The sequence below is a fragment of the Ambystoma mexicanum genome, chromosome 8, assembly GCF_040938575.1.
Source record: "Ambystoma mexicanum isolate Mex_15411 chromosome 8, UKY_AmexF1_1, whole genome shotgun sequence".
NCBI lineage: Eukaryota > Metazoa > Chordata > Amphibia > Caudata > Ambystomatidae > Ambystoma > Ambystoma mexicanum.
Window position 1 is genome coordinate 501,372,202 of NC_090929.1, and position 6,288 is coordinate 501,378,489.

General features: G+C 40.8%; 1 long non-coding RNA gene across 1 annotated transcript; it reads right to left on the reverse strand.

Annotated features, from left to right (window-relative positions):
* Window positions 1–3,417: 3,417 nt before the first annotated feature.
* Window positions 3,418–4,284, reverse strand: LOC138473620 (uncharacterized). The gene is made up of 2 exons (XR_011268817.1): window positions 4,248–4,284; window positions 3,418–3,879 (listed from the first exon to the last, which is right to left on the reverse strand). It is a non-coding gene; the product is annotated as an uncharacterized lncRNA (long non-coding RNA).
* Between the last annotated feature and the right edge of the window lie 2,004 nt (window positions 4,285–6,288).

Below are 6,288 nucleotides of genomic sequence, written 5' to 3' on the forward strand. Positions count from 1 at the left end.
AATCTAATGTAAATGATGTTAAATTGTGTCAATTAAACTAAATAGCTAAACAGTCATAATAGCCATAGAGGGCAAATAGAGAAATGCAGAACAAGCTTGCTAGCGACTATTGAAGTCCCACGACTCCAATGTGTTAAGGCCTTTGTGGAGTGTTTTTAAATTAAACATCCACATTTGTTCCTTGTAGGACAATTTATTAGCCAGTTGTATTGTGTTATTAGCAAAACATTTTTCCAAACAAAACCAGATTAAAGAGTCTGGGTTGTGTCCCATTTCTACGCAATGAATCACTAGTGGAGCCGAAAGGTTGCGTGTTCTAATTTTAGACCGGTGCTCATTGATACGTAGATGGACTTCCCTAGAGGTTTTACCTACGTACAAAAGCTGACACGGGCACTGGATAGCATAAATAACATTCTTACTTTTGCACGTAGTGAATGTACGTAGTGCCCAAGATCTACCATTGTAAGAAAAGTCTGTAATTTTTTTAGAAAATTTACAAGCTACGCACGAAGTGCACGGATAATGGCCTTTAACCTGATTCAGGTTAGTATCTCTGACCTGGTTAATGCGAACAGGAAGTCTGGAGGCCCGGGTTAGTTTCTGCCCTAAATTTTTGCTTTTTTTAAAAGCAAATAAAGGTTTCTCTAACTGGAGATCTGTGGAATTAAGGATCCTCCAATTTTTCAGAACAATAGCTTTAATTGTCTCACTATGTTGGCAAAAAGTGGACACACAAACTAACTGTTCTTTGTCCACAATTTTGTTTTTAGGTCTTAAAAGGGCATCCCGATTGGTATATCGCGCTCTTTTTCTTGAATGTTTGATAAGTTTACGCGGGTATCCGCGATCTAGCAATCTAGTCTGTAGTACGTCCGCATGAGTATTAAATTGTATAAGGTTGGAACAATTGCGGCGTAACCGTAAAAACATCCCATAAGGGAGATTACGTAAAAGACTTTTAGGGTGTTGGCTTTCAAACTGTAGTGTCATGTTCCTTTCTGTGGGTTTTCTATAGAGCTCGGTCTGCAGGAACCCATCCTCGCTGTAAATCGATAGATCTAGGAACGCGATACGGGAGGTAGAGTGTTCCAGGGTAAATTTGATATTAATATCTACTTGATTAAGCCACTGAACAAAAAGTTCAAGTGTGGCAATATCACCCTCCCATAGCAGTAAGATGTCGTCAATATACCGACGGTATAACTTGATGTTAGTAATATAGGGATTACCATCATTCAGAACAAAATTCTCTTCAAACAAGGCCATAAAAATAATAGCCAAGTTGGGGGCAAACGCACAGCCCATTGACGTGCCTTTAGTTTGTGTGAAAAAATCATCCTTGAACTTAAAAAAACTGTTACAAAGAACCAATTCCACACATGTGGTCAAAAAATTAGTGGGAACCGTATGTGCAGATGGTCGGCGGTCCAACATAATTTGTAAGCACTGAATAGCCTTATCTTGGGGAATATTGGTATAAAGAGCCTCTATATCTAAGGCCACCAAGATCTGTTTGGAGGCATCAAATGGAAGGCCTTCCACCAAATTAATAACATCCCTAGAATCTAACAGAAATGTAGGCGTCGCCATTGCCAAAGGTTTAATAAACACATCTATGTATTTGGATAACGGCTCTAAAATAGAGCCGCATCCCGAGACTATTGGACGACCAGGCGGGTTAGATGTGTTTTTATGAATCTTGGGGATGATATAAAAAAGAGGAGTTCTTTCCTCTGAGAAATTAATAAACTCAAATTCTTTTTTAGACAATATTCCCTCTTCAAGTGCTTTTTCAGAAAGGCTGGAGATCTTCTTTTTGATCAAAGCAGTAGGATCGGCAATCATTTTACGGTAATGGCCTGGAATGTTAAGAAGTCGAATGACCTCTTGATCGTATGACCCCGAATCCCAAACAACTATACCTCCGCCTTTATCAGCACTCTTTATCACAATGGATGGATCTTGTGAGAGAGATTCGATGGCGTGAAATTCGGCTAGTTGAAGATTGGGCCTCATGTTATTTCTGGGATTCTCGAGACATTTAGCAAGTTCTTTGAGCACAATTTTTTCAAAGACAAGGACTTCAGCCGGAAGTTCCGCTATATTGGGAGTGAAAGAAGAAGGTCTGACCAGACCTGACTTATTAAGCTCAGAAGTGTTTTCTTTGTCAGAAAAAAAGGCTCTTAGCCTAATCTTACGGAGGAATTGTTGGACTTCATTAGTAAGGTGCATAGCACTCGGGGTCTGTGTCGGAACAAAGGAGAGGCCACGTTTTAGGATTGCCAGCTCAGGTTCAGAAATAATTCGAGAAGACAAATTAAAAATAGGAAGGGCCTCTTTCACCACCGGTACGACCGGTTGCGGGTTTGAAAATCGCGATGCCCCTGACCTTGTGGAGGGGCGTTTAAAGCCTGCGAGTAAGGTTGCCTGTGGGGGCCTCTGCCCTGTTGGAAGTTCCTGCGGCCTCTGTGACCGCCCCTTCCTCGAAAAGGGTGGTTCCCCAAGTTCGAATTAGTAGAATCTTCATTGCTAGAGGAACTGGAAGATGTATCAGAAAAGGTGACCCCACGTCTTCTGTACGACCCCACATTCTGGATACTGGATTGTTTCCAGAACGTTTGGAAGTTAAAATCTTCAGCCAAATAAGGGTATACACTCTCTTTTTTGAACATTGAGATATCTTTTTTTAGTTTATTGGTCTTTTTTTCTATAGTGATGTTTTTAAATTCTTGAAGAGATTTCTCAACTTGTTCAAGTTTTTGTTTGGCTTCGGAGATGAGAGGATTTAATAAGAAGGCTTTCTCTTGCTCCAACACTGTCTCCATAATTTTCTTGCTGACTCTCTGAGCGGTAGTAATCGTGAGAACTAGGAGGTCACGGCTGCATTTTGTGGCAACCTGACTAAATGCTACCTTATATTCTGTGTCGTCCAGGAATAGGCACGGGATAATTTTAACTTGTAAACCCTGTGGAATAATACTGGATTTAAGATATTGTTTTAAAACATGCCCATGCATTTCAGTGCGAAACTGCTTCTTTTTTAGTCTAAGGACCGCGTCCCCCGAGATATTAGTCTCTTGGTTGGGTAATTGTAAGTTATCAAAGAATGAAGGACCCTCTATAAGCTCGGCTATTTGGGCTTCTGTAAACGAAATAGTATCCGATTCAGCCATGGTCTATCTGGTTCTCTCCACTAAACTAGTCACGGATCTGGTTCTGAAAAATACAAAGCTGAAGTAAATTATTAAAAGGGAATTCAAACCCAAACAACAAGAAACTACTTAACAAACAGGATAACCTGCACAGCCGTGGGCTGAAATAATGCAAACACTGAAAAGAGCAGGATAACTCTAGCCTCTGGACCAGAGTATTATAATAACATCAAGAAACAGAAAAGATATGTCCAGAGCAAAATATGTTTAGAAAAAATGTATCCAAATTTATTAAAGGTGATACAAAAATTGAAAACTAGTGAATAAATCACACAAAATTATTATACACTGATCATTTTAACATAACAGAACAGCAGCAACAATATGCCGAAAATCGGCTAAAACTTCATCACTCATACTCAACATACATAGTACATTCATACACACACAACTCATCATACCGTGGCATACATCCAAAGTACTAAAAACACAGAAAACATGCTAAGAACCAATGGGGAAGAGGAATTCATAACTAGTCCCCATAATAACACACATTATTGCGGTGTTTACAAACAATAGAAATAATTCACAAACAATCTATTGTCAGGGTGGATAGGAAGAACAGATGCAAAGATCACATCCCTGTAGAATTTTTCTCTCAACCGGTTTCGACGTGTAGTAGTGGTTAACTGAACGTCTTCCTCAGGAGGTGGGTGTTACCATTCTGAAAAACAAGTACGCAAAAGCGACTATAAGCTACTACATGAAAAAGTCTTTGCCGACTGCCTGTAACATACAATTAAAGAAGGAGAAAAAGGACTGCTGCTAGCAGCCTAAGTTATTAAAAACAATTAAGAACCGTGTATACCATAGTGAAAATAAGCATATACGGCCCCCGCTACAACAGCTGTGTAAACCAGAACAAGAGGGTAAGTGACTCCCAAAAGAGAACCGTGCAAGATGAAAGGGAACCTTCAAGACCATGGTGGATCGGCAACAAGAATATATATATATAATAATATATATCTAAATACCAAAAAAGCCTGACCAATGGCAATGTCTGTATCTAAAAAAGACTAGTAGTGGACTAACCTGATGGAAACCTAGCTGCTGCAAAAATCTATGCAGTGTATGTGTAAGTGATGACATCAAATGGGACCTGTATCAATGACACAATAGCATGCATTAATTTCCTGTTTGCATCCACATATCAATGCATGAATAGAGCGACATAAAGTAACTGCAATGTGTGAATTCATCTGATCGACAGGTGTGTGTGGGATCGTCTAGTGGGCGCAGGGGTGTCCTATTCCTTATGAGTGCTCATGCACTGTGGTTGTCCACGCCGGTTCTTCCCATGATCAAGGTGATGTGTAGTGAACTGTATGCTTTCATCCTGTCACCGTTGATGGCAGACTCTTGATGATCTCACTTTCCACGGCAGATGTTGCCATGCTGTTCTGCTGGACCTCTGTGTTGGTGTAGGAGTAGGTTCATGTATTTTGCCCTTGTGTGACTCCTTTGTACGCAGTAATGGACAACTGTCCTTTTTGATGATGGAATTTGGTCATGTGCATTGGCCAACTTCCCATTCAGAAACTCAAACTATAACATTCTCGCCTCACCCCAGACATCCCTTTTTATAAGCAATATACCTTTATTCATCCAACTTTTCCAATATATCATCTTATTATCAATCTGCAACCCTGGATTCTGCCAATAGAGGCCTCCTTATATAAATATAGTCCCTTTCCCCCACCTATAATCATTGATGTGACTGCATCTTTGGTAGCAAGCACAGCCTGCAAATTACTGACCGATCTAGGTAATTTACCAAGTGAGTATAAGGATTCAATTCGGAAGGGTCTCATTTTAAACTCTTCTATCTGAGCCCAGATTGTAACCCCTGAATCATTCATCGAAAAATAGAAGATTTACTTTTTTACCACACCACTTGCAAGCAAAGAAGTTGTTCCAAAGCCTTTAAGTTCTTCACACATGTTAGAGAAAAGAATTCTCCAAGAGCCAGGAATTCTAGCCTCCATACAAATGTTTCCTCTAACCATGGGTCCTGGGTGGATGCCATCATTTACGACATTTAATGCAAGTTCACACTTTTTCTGTGATTGATGAATATAGATTGTTTGTACCGAGTAATCCTGCGTCCAGAACATATAAAGAACTGTTAAGAACTAGGCTCCAGACATTTGCGCAAAATGCGTTGCTTGATGTTTTTGATGATGTTATGGAATCTCCATGAGATGGGGTCCCATGTGTGTTATGTGCGATATTACAATGCCTTTTTACTTGTCAAGCATGAGCCAATCCTGTGGCCCAAATACACTTTCTGGGAACACTGTGCAGTGTCTCTACACAGCACATGTATGTTGCGGATTCAGTTGCTTTTGACAGAATACTTTTCAAACATGACTGAACAAACATGGCAGGAAACTGTCCCTCTGTGGTCTACTTGGGGTCAACCGATAACGCAAATCAAAGGTGTTCACACATTCGACATGGTATGTAGATGACCATATTTGATGTATTTATTATATGCCGTTCCAGGCCACTTGCCGTATTAGGAGCTTTATTGAGCTTTTACCCAGATTGGAAGAGGGAAGAAGGTGAGTTCTGGAGTGCATCCTATAGAAAAGAAAAAGAACACAATGGCACCAAGCATATTACCTCTGCATCAGGGAGGCCTGTAGTCTGGGCGGTTCAAGAAAATGAATGCACTAAATGAAAAGCAGGAACCAGTGTGGGCCCATATAGGGCTTGGAATACCCATAACACTTCCCTGACACAAGCAATCAAGTCAACACAGCACACTAACACAAAAAACTAGCACACAGCCGAGTCTTACCGATATGTTTATATGTTTACAACACACTGGGCCTCCCACACCAACTCCCACAATGAGACGCCAGCTCCTCCTGGTTCTGAACCTATCCTCTCATCCTAGCCTTACTAAACCCCAAACGTCCCCTTTCTTCCAGAGCTACGTGAGCTCCTGGAGACGGCCTGTGGGTGGTAGCGGTGTGCGGTAGATAAATCGGGTTTGTCCAACCTTTTTAATGTGGGGCTGAAGCATTTACCTTTTTTCACCCAGGGGGCCGACAAGGCAAAATTCAAC